The 19,742-nt window shown below is 39.4% G+C and overlaps 1 non-coding gene across 1 annotated transcript; it reads right to left on the reverse strand.

Annotated features, from left to right (window-relative positions):
- Nucleotides 1-5,462: 5,462 nt before the first annotated feature.
- On the reverse strand, nucleotides 5,463-5,535 carry TRNAV-AAC. The gene has a single exon. It is a non-coding gene; the product is annotated as a tRNA-Val (tRNA).
- Between the last annotated feature and the right edge of the window lie 14,207 nt (nucleotides 5,536-19,742).

The raw sequence follows: 19,742 nt of genomic DNA on the forward strand, positions 1-19,742 counted from the left end.
CAGGTATTCTGACACAGCCCGCCCTCGAATGCTTTGAAGTTTGCATAGCTGCTGGGGGCGTCCCACAGCAGGGGAATAGAAGCCAGTGGAGTGTTATCCTTCTTGCCCTTAAAAATGTGAAAAACTTGATAGCGACCCGAAAATCTAGAGTGCTCTCGGGTGCCATTGTCACTGTAGAAATAGTCGGGATCCCTCTTTCCACTCGAAATGACCTTGGCCAGCGTGGCCACCAAACTCAAGCTGAGCCGGATGCTGAGCTCCTGTGAAATTGTCCAGGAGGAAGATCTTTGAGAGGGCTCTAGAGCTCAGAATTGTTTCCTCCAACACTCACACCCAGTTTGCACCTCCATCCTGTGTTCTGCGTCTGAAAAGCAGGGGCGCTGAGCTTGTGGAACTTGAGAACCTGTAGGCTGTCGAGGCACGGCCAGTGAGCAGCAGGCGCTGGAGGCTCCCGGGACGGGAAGAGACGCAGAAGCCTGGTGGAGAAGGAAGTCCCTGGAGGTCTTCCAGGAGCTAGAGTTGAGTTGGAACTGGGGGGAAGAAAGGGAACGCGTTCAAGTTATTTTTGGAGGACGGAGATCTCCGAGCTTGCTGTTATTGAAGGCCATCTTCCTTCATTATTCTCCCGCTCCACCACCACACTTCCCCAGGAGGAGTTGAATTGACTTCTGTTGAAAATTAGTTTTCCGGAAAGAAGTAAAAGTTGAGACTTGATGACACTTGTCTGACAGTCTGGGGATGCTAGCGCGTCACTTCGAAGACCTGAAGGTTAGATAATCAGCAGCAATGACCTCTGAACACCTCTTTTCATTCATTAAGTTAGATTAGCGCTGTGCAGGCACTAGGGTACCAGAGCAATGAAGAGCAAGACAGCATAGTCCTAGCCCTCAAAGAGAGGAAAGAGGGACACAAGCAGCTACTGCAATGACATTGGAAGTGGGGCAACAGACATACACCAAGAGTTTTGAGGAAAACACCGAGAAGGGGTATTTCCACGGTCTTTATGAACCATCAAGACAGATCTGCCCGAGATTTCCTTCCTTTCCACATAGGGAGGAATCCTAACGCCGCCAGCGGGGACCAAATCCACCAGCTGTTCCGGGTGTTTGGTAAATTCCATAATCAGCCGATTAGGATGTAAAGCTCGGAATGAACTGCTCCTCCTTCCAGATCCTTCCCCAAATCCCTGGATCCTCCCAGGCTTGGAAGAAGGAAGTCCCTGTCATGAATGTTTCTTTGTATTTTCTCAGGGTGGAGTATGCATGTTTGAGAAAGTCCTATTTTCCACCAGAGAGGCGAAGTTCTTTTCTGCTGGAGGTAGAGTTGTCGCCCTGTCTTTTTTTTTTTTTTTCCTTTCCGCGGGAGTGCATGAAGGGGAAACGGAAAACATGCAGAGAAACTTGAAGAAACAATATTACTCACCAAGCTGTCCATGGAACTTCACCTCCCTTGGACCCAACTTCTCCCTCTAGCACTCACTTGCCTGTGAGCTGCCCCCCACAAGCCCAAAGGCCTCAGCCCCCTTGAGCTTATGTATGGTAGACCCTTCACTCTCACACCTCTCCCTTCCAGCTCATCGCCTTTAGGCCAGTATCTCCCAACTCTTTCGCTCATTAGGGTTCTTAGGGAACAGGCCAACCTTCTATTACCTCATCCTTTCCCCAGCACCCTCTCAGACTTTAAACTGAGCCCGGTACAGCAAGTGTATATTAAAACTCAAATCCCAAAGCCCCTCTCACCATGTTGGGAAGGGCCTTATACAGCATTTCTCACCACCCCCATGGCAGTAAAAATACTAGGAAAGACCCCTTGGTATCACTTATCCTTGGTAAAACTAACACCTGAGACTTTACCCAAAATCAGTTAACACCAAGCTAGAGGGGTCCCTCTACTCCTCCCCCAATCCCAGAAGAAGAATGATCTTTCCCCCAGTGATTATCCTCTCACTCTTGCAGGCCTGCTTCATGTCCTTTGCAGAAGAGCTACTCCAAGACTGGTCCTGACTTGCTATCATGGGTTTGCCATCATGGGACATGATAAGTGTATGCCACCCCGTGTCCCTAAACTTTATTATACTACCTGTTCTAGTACTTGCTACAGGATTGGCTGGTGCTGCCCCAAAGGAGTGTAACATTATGGGAAGATTTCTCCTGGCACTCCTTTACCTCCTATCAGTAGGATGCTGTTTTGCAATTTCATTGAGGCAATGTCCCCTTTAAATTCTTTTGGCTTCTTAACCCTTTGCATCCTTCCTGTGTTTCTCCTCTGATCTCAATGCTTCCCCTTACTTGGAACTGTTACACTTTCCTCTGTGTAACCGAGATGGAAAAAAGAGAAAGAAAGAATTCACTCAAAGTACCATCAATGAGGCCTGGAGGAACTGCTGCCCATCAGGGGAGCAGCCCCCATTCAAAATACACCTTTCTTTTTATTGACAAGACAAGGAAGTTTCACAAGAAAAATCAGTTGATTCAATCATCAAAGAAAGACATAAAGACAGGCAGTATAAAACTTGTAACAGCAGTAAATTAACAATGTGACATTCCAGAACATAGTTTGTAAAAAGCTAGGTTAATTCAGCAACAAACAGCTTGTCCTTAGTAAACATTTTCTTTTCCACATACTTTCTATAGCAATTTCCTTAGCATATTTAAACAGCATTCAAGCAGTTTCCTTAACATATCTTAAGAACAATCAGTAGGTTAAATAGTCAATAGTCATTCAAGCCAGAATCAAACCAGCAACCTAAAACAGTCAAAGTACACAATACCATCCCTAAACAGTGATTAGCATTGATTAGATGGCTTTTGCCAAACTTATCTGTGGACTTTTGTCCCCTACTCAAGAGCCTTTTGGCTCATTCATGCATTATCTAAAAATCCTATTCTAAGATCAAAGGAGAGTCAATATTTCTAACCCACTACTGGAACATGGAGTTTACAGGTCTGCAAGGACGATGCAGTCCTCAATGAATTAGACTGCTCCCTGAGCGACTCATCTGTCTCCCACGTAGCGAGAAACATTTTGTGGTCACCCCCCTCCCTGTCGATGCAGCCTGCAATGTTTCCAGAAATGTCTCTTCACTTTCCTCTAATTTCACCTTAGTGTGGACTGTCAGCATTGTGTGGGGCCTGCCCACACTCTGCCTTACTAGCACCAAACACTACCACTCACTTACACCCTCCTTATCCATGTCCTAAAACCAGAATATATTTCCTTTGTAAAACTACATTATCCCGTTGCCTCCCCCCTAATGCGATTTCTTGCATATTCGCTTGGCTCTTGGCTCGTCCTGGCATCACCATGCGGACAGATGGAGGGATAGAGATGGGACTGGGACAAGCTTTGGCCCCCCCTCTCAGGAAGGCACCCCCACTCCTGTACGGCACTAATTGTACCTTTTTAAATTGGGGCAGGGATCCTTCCTGCAACTGGGACTGGCATAGGGGGCCTTGCCACTGCCTCTCAATTCTATCAAAAACTCTCAGAAGAACTAAGTATAGACAGCATCTCCTCCCCCCAGCGAGAAGTCACCCCACTCGCGACAGTCGCTTTACAGAACTGTCAGGCCGTTGACCTCCTTACAGTTGAGAAGGGAGGCACCTGCCTCTTCTTGTGGAAGGAATGCTATTATTACATAAATGAGTCTGGGGTGGTCCAAAACAACTTAAAACATTTAAAGGCAAGCATTGATCACTGACACAAAGGGTTACAAAACACAAACACACCTGGGGGGTGGCCCTAGTCAATGAACCCTTGGATACCCTGGCGTATGCCCCTACCAGGACCCCTAACTGTGCTGGGACTCATCCTACTTTTTGTTCTCTGTCTCTTTTGGTGTTTCTCTAGTTTCTTGCAGGAATGAATGCAGGCTTTCACCAACCAAAAGTTTGCCAAATTGTTCCTGCGAGGAGGATATCAGCTCCTCAGAATCAGCAACCCTTCCCAGGAGGAATACAGTCTCCCCACACGAAACCAATACCCCGCCACCTAATTGTTTTACCCGCCAACATAAATCTTTTATTTTTTCCATATCTTCACCTATCTCCAGCAGAAAGTAGCTTCATAAGAATGAGACCTCTACCCTTTTCCCTATACTTAAAAGGCAGGAATAATAGATCTGCAACATAGCCAGCACCATGTTAGACAAGCCCAAGTACAAAATGGCGCAGTCCACCTCCTCACCTCCCCTCCCCTGCTCTCTTTTACAAGAAGCCTCTGGTTTTGGAGAAAATGAAAGTTTTGGCGTTTCCACATGCAGAGAACTCCATCCCCATAACCTAACTCAATCCCCACCCTGGAATTACATCACCCAGCTCTTGGCACCAACATACCAATGTAAGCTCTCTCCACCCTAGGTTAGCTGCTGTCCCCCTTTTCAGGGCAGCCCCAGGCTGTCTTCCATTTTGAGTACAGCCAGGCAGATTACTTTCTTTAATGAAGCTTGAACGGTACCCGGCATCTCAGCTCACTTTCTTTCAATTACTTGGCATTATACTTGGATATTTTATACTAGTTAGCATGTCTAAAACCGAATTCCCAATTTCCCCCTGGTACTCCAGCTGCATCCAGTCTTTCTCATTTAAGTTTATGGCAACTCCAGACTTCCAGTCTTTCGGGGAAAAAACTTCAAAATCATCATTGAGTCTATTCTTTCTCTCACTCCTCATATCCATTTTCTCTGGAATTCCTCTTGGCTCTGTCTTTACTTTTATATATACATATATATATATATATATATATATATATATATATTGGCGACTGGCCGTGTCCAGTCGCCATTAAAAAAAGTAATCTGCCTGGCTGTACTTAAAATATGTCCAGACTCTAGTTCTCGCCACCTTGACTACCACCATCCTGTCCAAGCCACATTCGTCTCTGACAAAAAGGACTTAGATCTCTGCTTCCATTCTTTTTTCCATACAAAATATTCTTCACAGAGCTGGCAGAAGCTTTAAAAAAAAAAAATCATGTCACGTGGAGTCCCTTCATTGCTTACAACCCAACGTCCCCTCATTTTATCAGAGCAGAGGGCTTTAAAAACGGCCTAACAAAGCTGCACTTGGTCTGCCATCCTGTTACCGGTTTGCCTACTCCCGCTCCTCTCCACTTTGTTCATTCTGCTGAGTTACAGTTGTAACTGAGCCTCCTTGCAAACACCAACCACACCCTTGCGTCAGGGCTGTTCACGCGGATCCTGCCCTGAACAACAGGGCGCCGGCTTTCTATGCACAGCCGACAGCGTCTGCCCGAAACTCAGCGAAAGGGACACCACGTGAACACGAGGGAGGGCGGCCTGAGGAAGCCAATTCCAGCTCTGCTCCTGTTATTCTTTGAATTGAAAGTTCAGTGCTGCAAATCAAGAACGAAAGTTTGATTGAAATATAAGCAGATTCAGGCAAATACAACCAGATTCAAGAGAAGAATTTGTGTAACAGGATTTACAAAAAAATGACGCTTGTTGTTTCCGCCCGGTTTCGAACCAGGGACCTTTCGCGTGTTAGGCGAACGTGATAACCACTACACTACGGAAACGAGCTCTTTGCTCACTCTTGTATTTTTTGTACTATTTAAAATGAATCTTAAATTTTTTCCTTTCCTTTGGACTTTTTTTTTGGCCAGGGCAAAATTCCCCCCACCCTCCACTTTCCGACTTTTAGAATCAATGATTTCAAAACCTGGAAACTCATAGCTAAACAAATGCTACTCCTGGAGCCCCAATTTCACAAGCATCAGGCAGGGAAATCTTAGGCAGGCTCCTGAGAAATTTCATTTCAAGAAATGTTTTGATATGTTCCATGCTTATTTCACTGCTTGAGTAAGACGCTCTGATCTTCATCTCTTGATGGCTAAAAATTAGGGAGCACATCGGGTTGAGTTTGGTTTTGTTATGTTTTTCATTCTTACATCCTTTCAGGACCTTGGTAGTGTGATTCATTCAAATTCCCAGTTAACACTCCTAAATGAGACATTTTCTTGAGGTTTGAAACAAAGGACAGAGTCAGTGTTTATGTAAAAGTGTGTAATGAAATAAATAGCCTAGCCGTGTTTGGGAAAGTTCAAAATAAAGGCAAAACTTTATTAATTAGGACTAGTTACTAATGAGCAAGTATCTATATACTCATACATGCTCATTGGTAATAAATATATGTATATGTACACACATATATATCCATGTATATATGCTTCTCACACTATGTATTTTTTACTATTTCGTGTATACATTGGCAACTTCTTCATAATTATCTCATACTTAGCATAGTGAAGAATATTCAGAGGACCAAATTTTACTGATCCTGAAGAAAAGAAGTTGTTAAATAGTTCTGGTAAGTATGGTGAAAATTTTATCAAAGAAAGGCATATTTAATTAGTGACAACTATTTGCTTGGAACTAAAGACATAAGTTTCATAAGGAAAACTGTATTTTGTCTGTTGTGTTCACTGCTTTATTTCCACCTACTTAACAGGCTTTGGTTTATAATGCGGACTCAATATTTCACGAATGAATGAGTGAATAAACGAGTGCCAGGTAAAAATCAAGAATTCACTTTTGGACATCTAAACTCACTTTTTTCCACTGCAGTTTAACTGATGGGCCTTTCAAACTTGTTTCAAGTGAGATGTGTATAAGATTACTTAGCAGTTAAAATACCCTGCTTTACCTGAGTTTGTGATGAGACTGTCCTTGGATCTGTTGATTATAACCAATTTGTTGTCTTCTGCTATTTCTATCATTTGTACTTGTTCTCAGCAGTGGTATTATGTCTTAGTGTAGTGGTTGTCACTTGTGTGTTACATACAGAAGTTCCTAGCTTTGCTCTGCAGGAGATCCAAAATAAACCAAGCACTGATCCCTTTGTCCTGGTTTTTTATTACATAGTAAAGAAACCAAGGAGTTGTTTTACAGTTTTTCCCATCTGGCTAACTACTCCAGTGAACTACAGAATTCTGGGGTCTGGCTTATGGTCCCTAATTTTTTCTGGCTATAGCAGGCCCCCTAAACGCATTTTCAACAAATCCTGAGTGCCTATAATTGCCAAACATTCTCCTGGAACACAGAATTAACAGCTGATTTCTGGAACTATTGTAGAAGCTGTGGAAATGTGGGACGCTGCCAGCGTCAGCCAACAAAGCAGAGACCAGGATTTCAGATGGCCCGAGTAGGCCTTGAGTCCAGCACTACGGAGCAAAATTAATGCTCAGGAATTGAAGACAATCTCATTTGTGCCTTTCTAGGGGAGATCATGTAGTTCCTGTCCTATATTCTGAAAAGTTGGAGCAGTAGGGGAGGGAGAATAGTGGAAACTGAGCCAGCATTTGTTAGAAATTAGAGACAGTGGTCAGAAATAGCAAGCAGCTTGCAAACAAGGTTCTGATTATGTCTTGGATGTGACATCTGTTCCTTCATTTTAACCTCACTAGATTGAAGTGGTCATTAGTGAAATGAGAGACAGGGAAATTTGACATAAAAAAATATTTTCTAGCTTCTTTGGTATTTTGATCCCAATATAAATGATGATTCCCTATCATTACCCTCTATTTTACTAATCCTTAGGGTTTCATAGTGTTGGAAAATCATAAGTCAGAGATAGATCTAATTGTAATGATGGCAGATTAAGCACAGCATTTGCTTTCTCTGTATTCCAAACTACACTATACATAACATTAGATGTGTTTAAAGGCATAAATACATGAGGACAAAAAGATGAGAAAGTGGAGAGCAGTAAGATTTTGAAAGCCAGAGAGCAGAATGATTAGTATTAATAGAGGGAAAAAAAGCTTATGGTGTTAAGTATCTTTTTAAAAAAAATTTTTTTTAATGCTTACACTTGCTGTTACATGTACATCTACTCTATGACATCTTATAGTTGCATAATATTCAGTATTATGCATTTATTACACTTTACCTATCTAATGTCCAATAATGGCATCAAGGTTGAATCCGATTCTGGAAGAATGCTGCAAAATTAACATCCATGTATGATGTAATCTGTACCTTTGTGATATTGGGAGGAACATATACACCTAGGAGCAGAGTATCTGAATCACTGGGTGTGAATAATCTTAATTTGAGTAGAAGGTATTAGACTGCTCTCCAGAATGGCTGCATTAGTATAAACTTCTACCAGCAGGATATGAGGGCTATTATATCCCTATTTCTGCAGTAATTGACACATATAGCTTTCTAATTTTTCCAGTCTAATATAATTAGTGTACTTTTATTTTGCATTTTATAGATTACTAATAGTGTTAAATGTTTAAAATCTTTGTTAGTCTTTTCAGATTCTTATTCTCTATTCTGGGTTTGATGAGTATCCTGTCCCTTTTTTTTTTTTTTTTTTTTTTTTTTTGGTGTCTTGCCAGTATACGGATTGGAACCCTTGACCTCGGTGTTATCAACACATCCTGTCATTCGTTTTTAATCATTTTCTATTGAGCTTGCTGTCTGATCTTGCTGATTTTCATAGTTTCTGACTATATAATGTAGATTAAGTTCTTGTTATTTTTAAATATTTTAAATATCTTCTACTTTTCTTGTACCTATTTACTTTTCCACTGTGGCCTTCATTAAACATATCTTTGATGTAGATGAAGCAAACTATGCCAGTGTTTTGCTTTACTGTGTTTTTTTTTTTCTTGTCTTTTTCGTGACCGGTAAGGGGATCGCAACCCTTGATTGCTTGGTGCGGTGTCACCCGCACCACGCTCAGCCAGTGAGCGCACCGGCCATTCCTATATAGGATTCGAACCCGCGGCGAGAGCGTCGCTGCGTTCCCAGCGCCGCACTCTCCCGAGTGCGCCACGGGGCCGGCCCTTGCTTTACTGTGTTTGCTCTTAAAGTTTTTCTTTCTTTAAGTTCTTCTCTGTCCCCTAGGTCATCAAGATATTTTTGTATGTATGTATTAATTTTCTTTTTGTTTTTTTGTTTGTTTGTTTTTTGTGGCTGGCTGGTACAGGGATTTGAACGCTTGACCTTGGTGTTAAAACTCAATTTTTTATCTGTCACATATAGATGTTTAAATTCTCTAGATAATTATATTTTATAAAATCTACAGATGATTCTAATGTACAGTGCATGTTAAGAATTATAATAATAGAAAAATATTAAACTTCCCATGTATGTCAGTGTATGAAGGATTCCTTTCCCTATGTTCTTTCCTGCAACCACTCAATCTGCCCAACCCAGCTCTGATCCCAGCACTGACAAACCTGCATTTCCTTCTACACGCAAAGGCAAGAATCTCCCAGATCATCTCTTTACTTGCTGGCACAGAATATGTAGAAGACCAGAGATAGAACCCTGAGCTGGATGCACCAATGAACTAAATGATGCGTTCCATTCTCATAGCTTTATCATGAAGTGGGGAAGATATGCTTGTGAAACTAGCAAGCATGGTGAATTCCTAACAAGAGCTGGACTCTTTCTGCATGGATGGTCTTAAGTCTGGGAGAATATGTAGAAGACCAGAGATAGAACCCTGAGCTGGATGCACCAATGAACTAAATGATGCATTCCATTCTCATAGCTTTATCATGAAGTGGGGAAGATATGCTTGTGAAACTAGCAAGCTTGGTGAATTCCTAACAAGAGCTGGACTCTTTCTGCATGGATGGTCTTAAGTCTGGGAAAGTTATCCTTGGGCTTCTATGCTTTGTGTGGTACAGCTGATACAATCCTCTCATATTGTAGTTGTTTCTCCTGGTAATCCATATAACAGAAGGGCATTTATTTAGTTAGGTATTTTTATGGCTCTTAATAGATGTTTTATGATGTTTATAAATTAATCTATTCCAAACTCTATTCCAAGATGTAATTTCATGTATGGTTGCAGAAGTCTTCACAGACTTTCAGCACAATCCCCCAAATACCCATCTGGGATCTACTTTAATGAGTTCTTAACCCACCGTCCCATCCCATTGTTCTACAAAATTGGTAGATTTATGTGCATCTAGCTCAGCGCCCAGCACATAGTAGGTACTCAGAAAAGATGTTTCATTTGAGAGCAGTTAGAACTCTTGGTTAAAACACTTCCTTATTAAAATCAACGTCACGTTTTCAAACTTCCTATGTATGCACTATTGTTTTCCAAACTTCTGGGAGAGCTTGTCTCGATGTAACTACACTTCAGTTTCAGACCCGACTCCCTTACCTGGACAATTAGATTCAATGGGTTTGGAAAGGGGGCTTGGATTCAGCAAGGAAAATAGTGCTCTCAGATGAGGAGTAAAAAGTGTAGACTCCACCAAGGGTGCAATTTTGAGACACGGTTCATGCGGCTGCTTTCTCCTCACCTCTACTGCTCCGCTTCCTGTTTGCGTTTTGGTTTTTCTTCACAGATCCATTAAAAGGAATGCCTTCTCTTGAGAGCAAGCGGTGACAAAGTGAGTCGGGTTTGGAAAAGCAAGTATTCCCGTAGCATCCTGTGCTTGCCCGTCCCCCCACCTCCACCCCTATTTTCCTTATGTCAATGCAAGTCCGCGAGATTCGTTTTTCCCTAACAGCCAGTGTAATGCGTGGCACAAATTAATGATTAAATATTTGTTGAAAATAAACTTTTTTCTTTAGTTTCTTTCCAAACAGCATTACAAAGAGTTCTTTCCTTTATACACTCTTTAAATCTGATCCCAGATTTCACGGATATAAATTTATTCAGAATCTGCCACAACAGATATGGCCCAGCGGTTAAGGCGTTGGGTTTAAGATCCTTAGACTCAAGATCCAGGGGACGTGTACCACGTGGGTTCGAGCCCCGCTCCTGGTAGGGTTGAGTTTTACCGGGTATGAATAAGCCTCGTTCGAAGTGTAGGTATTAGAGCTGGCGGCTTGTCTGAGTTGGTTACAGCACATCCTTATAACATCAAGGTCACTGGTTCAGATCCCCGAATAGGCCAGTCGCCAAAAAACAAAAACCGAAACAGAGTTAATGTATTAAAACAAAATGAGGGTGTTTTGCACTAAAGGTAATTTAATTTAACAATTCCCACACTCCAGTCTAAACACCCCAAAATACTATGCAATGTTCTGCTCTTCTGCACAAAAGCCACCGTGCATTTTTATCTTCAAGCATGGAGAGAGTGCCTTTGTGAGCAGTATTAAGTAGGTACTTGGATAAATCGCTACGGTCCTTTTAGGCTGTAGGAATGGGAGGGCGAGAAAGCTAAATCGACGTTCTTCCTAAAGAAACTTGAATTCTGCAGGCAATTCAGCTCCAAGAGAAAGGAAATTGTGAAACCATTGGCCCTTAGGTTCTCTTCAGCACTGAGACAGACAGAAGAAAGTGAATCCCACCTCCACTGCCTCTCCTTGTTTCCGGAGAGCGGGGCTCAGAGAAGCCCAACTCTTCGCTAACGTTAAGGTTCTCCACGTTCCTTACATAGAGCAGACTCAAGTTGGCGGGATCATCTCAAGAGCCAGGGAGACTGTCAGAGGTAAATCGTCTTTCAGAGTGGAAGTAAGTGTTCAGCCAAGAAATTTTAGGATAGCGTCAATAAGCAGATAATGTGCTTTTCAATTTATTTCAATGAGCAGGTGACAGTTGGCCAATCTAAACAAATTCTGAAAAAAGAGAAATAAATGGAAATGCTTCTTGGTATGGTTACACTTTCATAAAAGAAGATGTATTTAATCGAATTGTCTATATATATTTAATCGGAGACCGTCCTTGGACCTGATGACTGCAACCAGGTTTTGCTTGGCTCCTACTGTTTTTCGGATCTGCTTCTGTCCTTCCTCACAGTTATATTAGGCTTTCCTTAATGTAGTGGTTATCATTTTCGCATTACAATCTTCATGAGAAACTGCTAAATTGTTTTGTAAAGCAGTCAAACCATTTTAATTTCCTACCAGGAATGTATTAGAGTTTGTTTCCCTGCATACTCACCAATACTCAGTGTTTTCAATTATCTTATGAAATTTTAGCCTTTCTAGCGGATATGTATTAGTATCTTACTGTGGTTTTAATTTGCATTTCCCTAAAAAAAGATGAAAAGTATCTTTTCATGTGTTTATTTGTTATCCATATATATTCTTTGGTAAAGTGCGTGCTCAAATATTTGCCCACTTTTAATTGGTTTGTTTGCTTATTATTGAGTTTTAAGAGTTCTTTATATATTCTGGGCACACCACAATGACCAGATATGTGTTTTGCAAATATTTTTTCTGATTGTGTAACTTGTCTTTTCATTTTCTCAGTAATGACTTTTCTAGAGAAGAAGTTTTTCATTTGGATAAGGCCTAATTTATCAATATGGGGGGGAGGGTAGTACTCATTCAATGTCACAAAGACTTTTTCCATCTATGTTTTCTACAAGTTGTATTATTGTAGGTTTTACATTTAAATCAATGATCCATTTTGAGTCAGTTTTAGTAAGAGGTGCAAGATATGGGTTGAGGTCCTTTCTCTCATTTCTTTTTTTTGCATGTGGATGTATGATTGTTCCACTGCCACTTGTTGAAAAGATCTTTCTTTTTCCATTGAATTGCCTTTTCAACTTTGTCAAAAATCAATTGGCCATATATATGAGGATCTGGACTCTCCTTCTTCTGTTGTATTGATCTATGTACCTATACTTTTTTCAATATTACATCATCTTGTTTTATTGTGGATTTCTGTTGAGTCTTGAAATCAGTTAGCATGTATGAGTCACCTAACTTCGTTTTACCTCTTTAAAAAAATGGTTATTTTTGTTATTTTGCTTTCACATACAAATTTTAGAACAAATGTACCTATTTTTACAAAAAAAAAAAAAAATCCTGCTGGGATTTTTGGTTTGGATTGCATTAAATCTACAGATCAATATGGGGAAGAACTGACATTTTAACAATATTAAGATTTTTAATCCATGAACATGGTACATCTCTCCATATTTAGGTCTTCTTTGATTTATTTCCTGAGTGATTTTTGTATTCAGAACACATATGCAAATATTTTGTTAGATTAATGTCAAAGTATTGCATTTATTTCATGCTATTGTGAATGTACTGTCTTTAAATGTTTATTTCTGTTTATTTGTTATATGTAAAAATACAATTAATTTTTTCTGTTTATTTGTTATATGTAGAAATAACTTTTTTCTGAAATCTTACTAAATTTTTTATTACTCTATTTTAGATTATTATATTTTTAGATTATTCATTTTAGATTACCATATTGTATTATTCTTAGATTCCTTTGAATTTTCTATGTAGACAATCATGTCTGTGATTAGAGTTTTATTACTTCTTTTACAATCTAATCTGTATGCATTTATATATTTGTCTTGTGTTATTACACTGGATAGGATTTCTATAGTAATGTTAAATAGGTGTGGTAAGAGCAGACATTCTTGTCAGATATCTTATCTTGGGAAATCATTCAGTTTTTCACCATTAAGTATTGTGTTAAGCTTTTTGTACATGCTCTTTACCAAACTGAGGAAGTTCCACTCTATTCCCAATTTATTAAAAGTGTTATCATAAATGGATTTGAATGCTGTCAAATGTTTTTCCACATATGTTGAGATGATCACATGGTTTTTTGTTGTTGTTGTTTTCTTTCTGTTTGTTTTTGTTTTCTTTGGTTCTCCTTATTCAGCCTTTAGTATGGTGAATTATGTTGGTTCAGTTTTGAATGACGAACCTGGTATGCATTTCTGGAATAAACCCCACTTGGCCATGAGAAATTATCCATTTATATTTTCTGAATTTGATCTACTAATATCTTTTGTGTCTATGTTTATAAAGGATATTGGTCTTAGCATTGTTTTCTTGTAATGTCTTTGTCTGGTTTTAGTATTGGGGTAGTGCTGGCCTCATACTCATAAAATGAATTGAGAAATGTTTCCTCCTTTTCAATGTTCTAAAAGATTTTGTGTATAATTGGTATTATTTATCACTTAAATATTTTACAGAATTTGCCAGTGAAGCCACCCGTGCCTGGAGTTTCTATGCTGAGAAGGATTTTGTTTCATTTCTCTACAATGGATTCAATTCCCATAATAGATACAGAAGTATTCAGAATGTCTATTTGTTCTTAACTAAGCTTTGGTAGTATGTACATTTCAAGGATCTTTTCCATTTCATAAAAGTTGTCAAACTTGTGGTGATAAGATTGTTTGTAATATTTCTTTTTGATGTGTAATAACATCCAGTCTTTCATTCCTAATATTGATAATTTGCGTTTTATCTCTTTTGTCTTGATCAGTCCATGTAGTTGTTTATCAGTATAATCAAACTTTTCAAAGTACTGTTACCGATCCCAGAAGGGTTGCTTTGCCTGGCACACAACTGTGACAATTAAGTCACACACCACATTCCAGGATTTGCAGTAGTAAAACTTAGGCTTTAATTGAAAGGCATCAATAAAGGAGACTAGGAAGTTGGTGCTTTCAAATCCTGAACTCCTGATGGTTTAAAATCACAAGTATTTATAGGGCAAAAGTCATGATTACGGGTCTCAGGAGCCATGTGGTGATATAATTGGCTCTCAGTGAAGACAGTAGAATTATTTCTGCCATCTTGAGTAGTGTCTTCTTGGCTTCCTCAGATCTGGCTGTATGTTTCAGCAGGGTTGTGGTGTCTGGTAGTTTTGCTTCATCTGCAAAGCAAACTTAGGACCGCGACAGAGATGTTATCACATACCATTTTCCAAGGAACAAACATTTTGTGACCTTTAAATAGGGCTATCATGGGCCGGCCCGGTGGCGCACTGCTACAGTGCACCACTTGGGAGTGCGGTGATGCTCCCGCCGAGGGTTCGGATCCCACATACAGACCGGTTCCCGCTCACTGGCTGAGCGAGGTGTGGGCGCAGCACCAAGGGTTGTGATTCCGTTGCCAGTCCCGGTCCGGTACGGGCGCGACACTGAGGGTTGCGATCCATTGCCGGACACGAAAAAAGACAAAAAGGAAAAAATAAATAAAATAAATAGGGCTATCATTTACTACTTCATTAAACTTAAGCTTATTTATTTATTTATTTATTTTTTATGGCAGCTGGCCAGTACAGGGATCTGAACCCTTGACTTTGTTGTTATCAACACCACGCTCTTTGTTGTAATCAACTGAGCTAAGACCAGCCCCCAGTCTTGTCATTTTTATCTTTCTTGTTCAATCAAGCATTACTTTTACTTCTCAGAATTTCAGCATGTTCTTTTGTTTGAGTGGACAAAAAGTTTTCTTAGCTACTTCCTCCTGCGCTAAGGGGTGCTTCAAACTCAGGGGTGTGAAGCAAGGGTCTTTTGAGGGGTCTTTCCCAGTCAGTACCAACTTTTGCTTTTGTTGATAGTCTCTATTCTTTTTGTGTTTTAATGTCATTGATTTGTGTTCTTATCGTTAGCATTTCCTTCTTTTGGCTTTAGTTTTAATTTGCATGTAATTTTTAATATCTTACAATGGAAGCTTAGATAATTGATTTCAGAATTTTCTCCTTTGTAATGTAATCTTTTGATTCTATAAATTTTATTTTAATTCAGTTCAAAATATTTTCTAATTTTTCTTTTGACATCCTCTTTGAGTCATGAGTTATTTAGACATCTGCTGGGTAATTTCCAAATATTTGAGAGTTTTCCGGATATTTTTAGTTATTAATTTCTACTTTAAGTCCATTATAGTCAAAGAATGTTCTTTATATTAGTTCAATTATTTTAAACTTGAGTGTTTTTTATGGCACAAAATATGGTCTATCTTGATGAATGTTCCAGGTACACTTAGAAAGAATATGTTTTCTGCTGTTGTTGGGTAGATTGTTTTATTGATATAAATTAGATCAAGTTGGTTAATAGACTTTTATATCCTTACCGACTTTCTGACTGCTTGTTCTATCGATTACTAAGATAGAGGTGTTGAAGTCTCCAGCTACAATTCTGGATTTGCCTGTTTTTCCTTTTAGCTCTAACAATTTTTTGCTTTGTGTAATTTGAAGTTCTGTTGTTTTGTGCTGTTTTTGGAGTGAATTGGCCATTATGTCATTATGTATTTGTACCTCTTTATATCTAGAAATATTCCTTGTTCTGAAGCTTACTTTTCTAAAATTAATATAGTCTCTTTAACTTTCTTTTGGTTAATGTTTTCAAGACATATGTATTTATACCCTTTTTACTTTTTACCTATCTATGTCATTATATTTAAATTTGGTTTCTTAAAAACTGTACATATCTGTACGGAACAGACACTAAGAAAAAAAACAGCATATAGATGGATATTGATTTTTTCTTATCCAAACTAAAAAGCTCTCTATATAATGGGTATGTTCAGACAATTTACACTTAATGTGATTACTGACATGTTTGTATTAGAATCTATCATCTTGTTAATTGTTTTCCACGTGTTCCTTTTGTTCCTTTTTTTCTTTCTTTTATCTTTTTCTTCCTGTCTTTGAAATATATGAGCAGTTTCATGATTTAATTTTATTTTCACCATTGCTTTATCACTTATATCTCTTTGAAAACAATTTTTAGTGGTTTCTCTTGGGTTTTCTATATACAGCTACAATTAATCAAAGTCTACCTTCAAATGATATTATACTGCTTCATGTATAGTACAAAAAGCTTACAACAATATACTCCCATTTTTGTGTTATTGTTGTCATGCATTTTGCTTTCTCGTATGCTATAACTGTATAATGTGTCACTACTATTTTTGCTTTATGCAGTCAATTATTTTTAGAGTGATTGAAATTGGGAAAAATATTTCTTATATGTACCTTCATTGTAACCATTTCTGGGGTATTTATTTCTTTGTATCTCTCTGGCTTCATATTCCTTCTTCCTGAAGAAATTCTTGTTGCATTTTCTATTGTTTCTGCTAGTAGTACATTCTTCAGTTTTTGTCTGTCTGAAAATATTTGTGTTTCTTTTTCATTTGGAAAATCTTTTTGCTTGGTAGAGAATTCTGAATTAATGAGTGTTTTTGGTTTGTTTTTTGTTTTGTTCACTTTTTCCTTCTACCAGCATTTTAAATGTCATTCCATTGTCTTCTGGCATAACTAGTTTCTGATGAGAAGTCTGCTGTAATTTTTATCTTTTTTTCAGCTGTATGTAATGTGTATTTTGTTCTTTGGCTGCTTTCAGTATTACCTGTTCTTCTTTTGTTTTTTCAGCAGTTTGAATATGCTGCAAATAGGTTCCCCCCCCCCTACTTATCTTGTTTGGAGTTCTCTGATTATTTGCGGAAAATACTCACCCATTATTGTTGTGAGGCACAGTTCCCAACAAGGCAGACACCACACAAAAATACTTGGGGGTTGTGGAAGGTTTATTTCTCCTGCCAGCCAGCAGCTGTCTCCCTAGGCAGTCTGGGTCGAGTGCAGCCCCCAGCCTCATTAGGGAAAAAATTTTATAGGCATAAACCGCATCCTGTTTGGCATACAGGATGTTCTGCAAGAGCAAGCAAGCTGGTTTACGGAGCCAGAATAAGCAGGTTAAGCCATTTTTATTGGCTCTTTTGCCAGTCTCCAGGCAGAGTTTCCTAAATTGGGGGTCTTCTAATAGATGGTTAACTAGGTTACTGTGGTTGTGAGTTAAAACTAGGTAAAAAGGCTTTTTGGGTAAGGTTCTATCACATCTGGGTGCAAGGGCAGGAAATGTGATTACTTGAGGAGGGGTCTGCTTTAGAGGCAACTCTGTTTCTCATCTACACAGGAAAGAGCTGGCAGTCTGTGGTTTTCTTGCTAACACAACAGGCTTGTGACCACAGTGCTATAGAGTGTAGAAATGCATTTAGCTGTTCTTATAACCAGGACAAAGATGGAGTCATTCATGCTAACTTGCAACATTATCTCTTCAAAAATTTCTTCTACACTTTTTTCCCTCTCTTCTTCTGGAATTTCAATTCCACATATATTAGACCATTTGACCTTAAGCAATAACTCTTCAATGCTCTTTTTTTTTCTCATATTTTTTTCTTTATGCTTTGGGTAGTTTCTATTAACCTACCTTCAAGTGTACTGATTCTTCCTCAGCTCTATAGAGTCTACTAGTGAACCATCACAGGCATTCTTTATCTTTGTCACTGTAAGGTTTTTACTTTTTAGCCTATTTATTTGACTCTTATAGTTTTCAGCAAAATACAGAAATTTCCCATCTGTTTATGTATCTGGTTCACCTTTTCCATTAGAAACTTTAGCATAATAATTATGGGTATTTTAAATCCACTTTCTGATGGTTCCAACATGTTGGGCATATCTAAATCTCATTCTGTTGGTTTCTTTTTCTTTTTTCTTTTTTCTGACAGTTGCTGGGTACCTGTTGATTGCTTTTTCTCTTAACAGTGCTTTGTTTCTTGCTTTTATGAGCGTCTCATAATTTTTTATTGGTTGCCAGACATAGTAAGTAGGACTGTGGAGTAGATAAATAGTATTTATGCCTGAAAATGAGTATGCCCCTTCTGCTAAACAATTAGCGTGTGTGTTGGGGGTGAAGGGGAGGAGATTGAGTCAGTTTAAGCAGAAGTTAAGATGTATTTGTGTTATATTGTTTTCATAATTTCCTTCAGTGCACAAATGATTTCAAACTTCTCTGGCATTACCTTGGGTTTAGGGTGGGGTGTGATTTGTTAGAGACTTTTTTCAATGTTTTTGGTCTACCCTCAACTCAGCTTTAGGCCTTTTCTGTACATGTTTCAGAGAGGGTTTCTTTCCAAGGTTTCTTGCCTTTTCCCCAGTGGTAAACTTCTGTTGCTTAATAATTAGGGCTTGCTGCTCTAGTGGGGCTACGGTAAAGAGCTTTCTATTGTAGTTTGGCCTTAGTTTTAGGCAGAATCTGTGATCCTGGGTCTCTGAGGTGGGATGTTATTATTATCCTGCCTTACCCTAGGAGTTAACATTCTCTGATAGTCTAGGTCCAATATGGTTTTCTGACACTCCCCCAAGGTAGAGATTTTTATTCTTTTATATTTTCTCCAGCTGCTGTGAAGCTTCTGTTTTCTGGATGTAATAGTATTTGTTGCTGATCCCTCAGTGTTTAAGACTGCTTTTCTTTAGGAGCTGACACTTCCTTCTGCCAGTGCTGGACCACTGAAAGTGGCTTTCTGTGGTCCCTCGCTCTGTCCCTGTGTGGGGAAAATAGGATAATTTAGTCAGGTTCCCTCAGCTCAGGTCTGGTTGGGGGTTGGGCAGCACATTCTTAATTCTTTGTAAACAAGTTGTGTGAGTGGAGTTAGTGCGCACGTACACCAATGTATCTTTTAGTTTGTTGCTATTGTGTGTTATTCACTTTGTGAAGCAGACTGGCCGGCAGAGAGCTTGGGTCTAAAAATAGAGCATGTTTACTCTGCTGGCAACTGCTCAGTTTTTCTTTGGACTTTGCCAGTAGCAGTTGAGTTTCTGAGTTTCTCTGTGGGCTGCTTGGCTCATAGTGTTGTCTGTGTTGAATAAAGACTATTCTTTCTTCAACCAAGTCTCCAAGGACCTTTTTGCCAGTTACCTAGCTCATAGACCTCCATGTGAAGGGTTTATGAACAGGCTTGAGGGGTCTGTGAGCTCCAGACCCTAGCTTTAGCTCTACAATTGGTGTAGTTGGAGCAAGGTTCTGAGCAGGTACAGGAGCCAAGAAGCCCTTGGAGAAGGAGGAAATGTGGCTACTTTTGAACATGTTGTGCCCCGTGGCCACTTTCCTGTTGACTGGGGTCTGGTTGCCGTTCGCTGTAATGCAAGGCAGCATAGACCAGGCACTGAAGTGGAAAGCCCTTTGGGAGGGGGAGGAAATGTGGCTACTTTTGAACATGTTGTGCCCCGTGGCCACTTTCCTGTTGACTGGGGTCTGGT

This window comes from Galeopterus variegatus, unplaced genomic scaffold (assembly GCF_000696425.1).
Source record: "Galeopterus variegatus unplaced genomic scaffold, G_variegatus-3.0.2 Scaffold7339, whole genome shotgun sequence".
Lineage (NCBI taxonomy): Eukaryota > Metazoa > Chordata > Mammalia > Dermoptera > Cynocephalidae > Galeopterus > Galeopterus variegatus.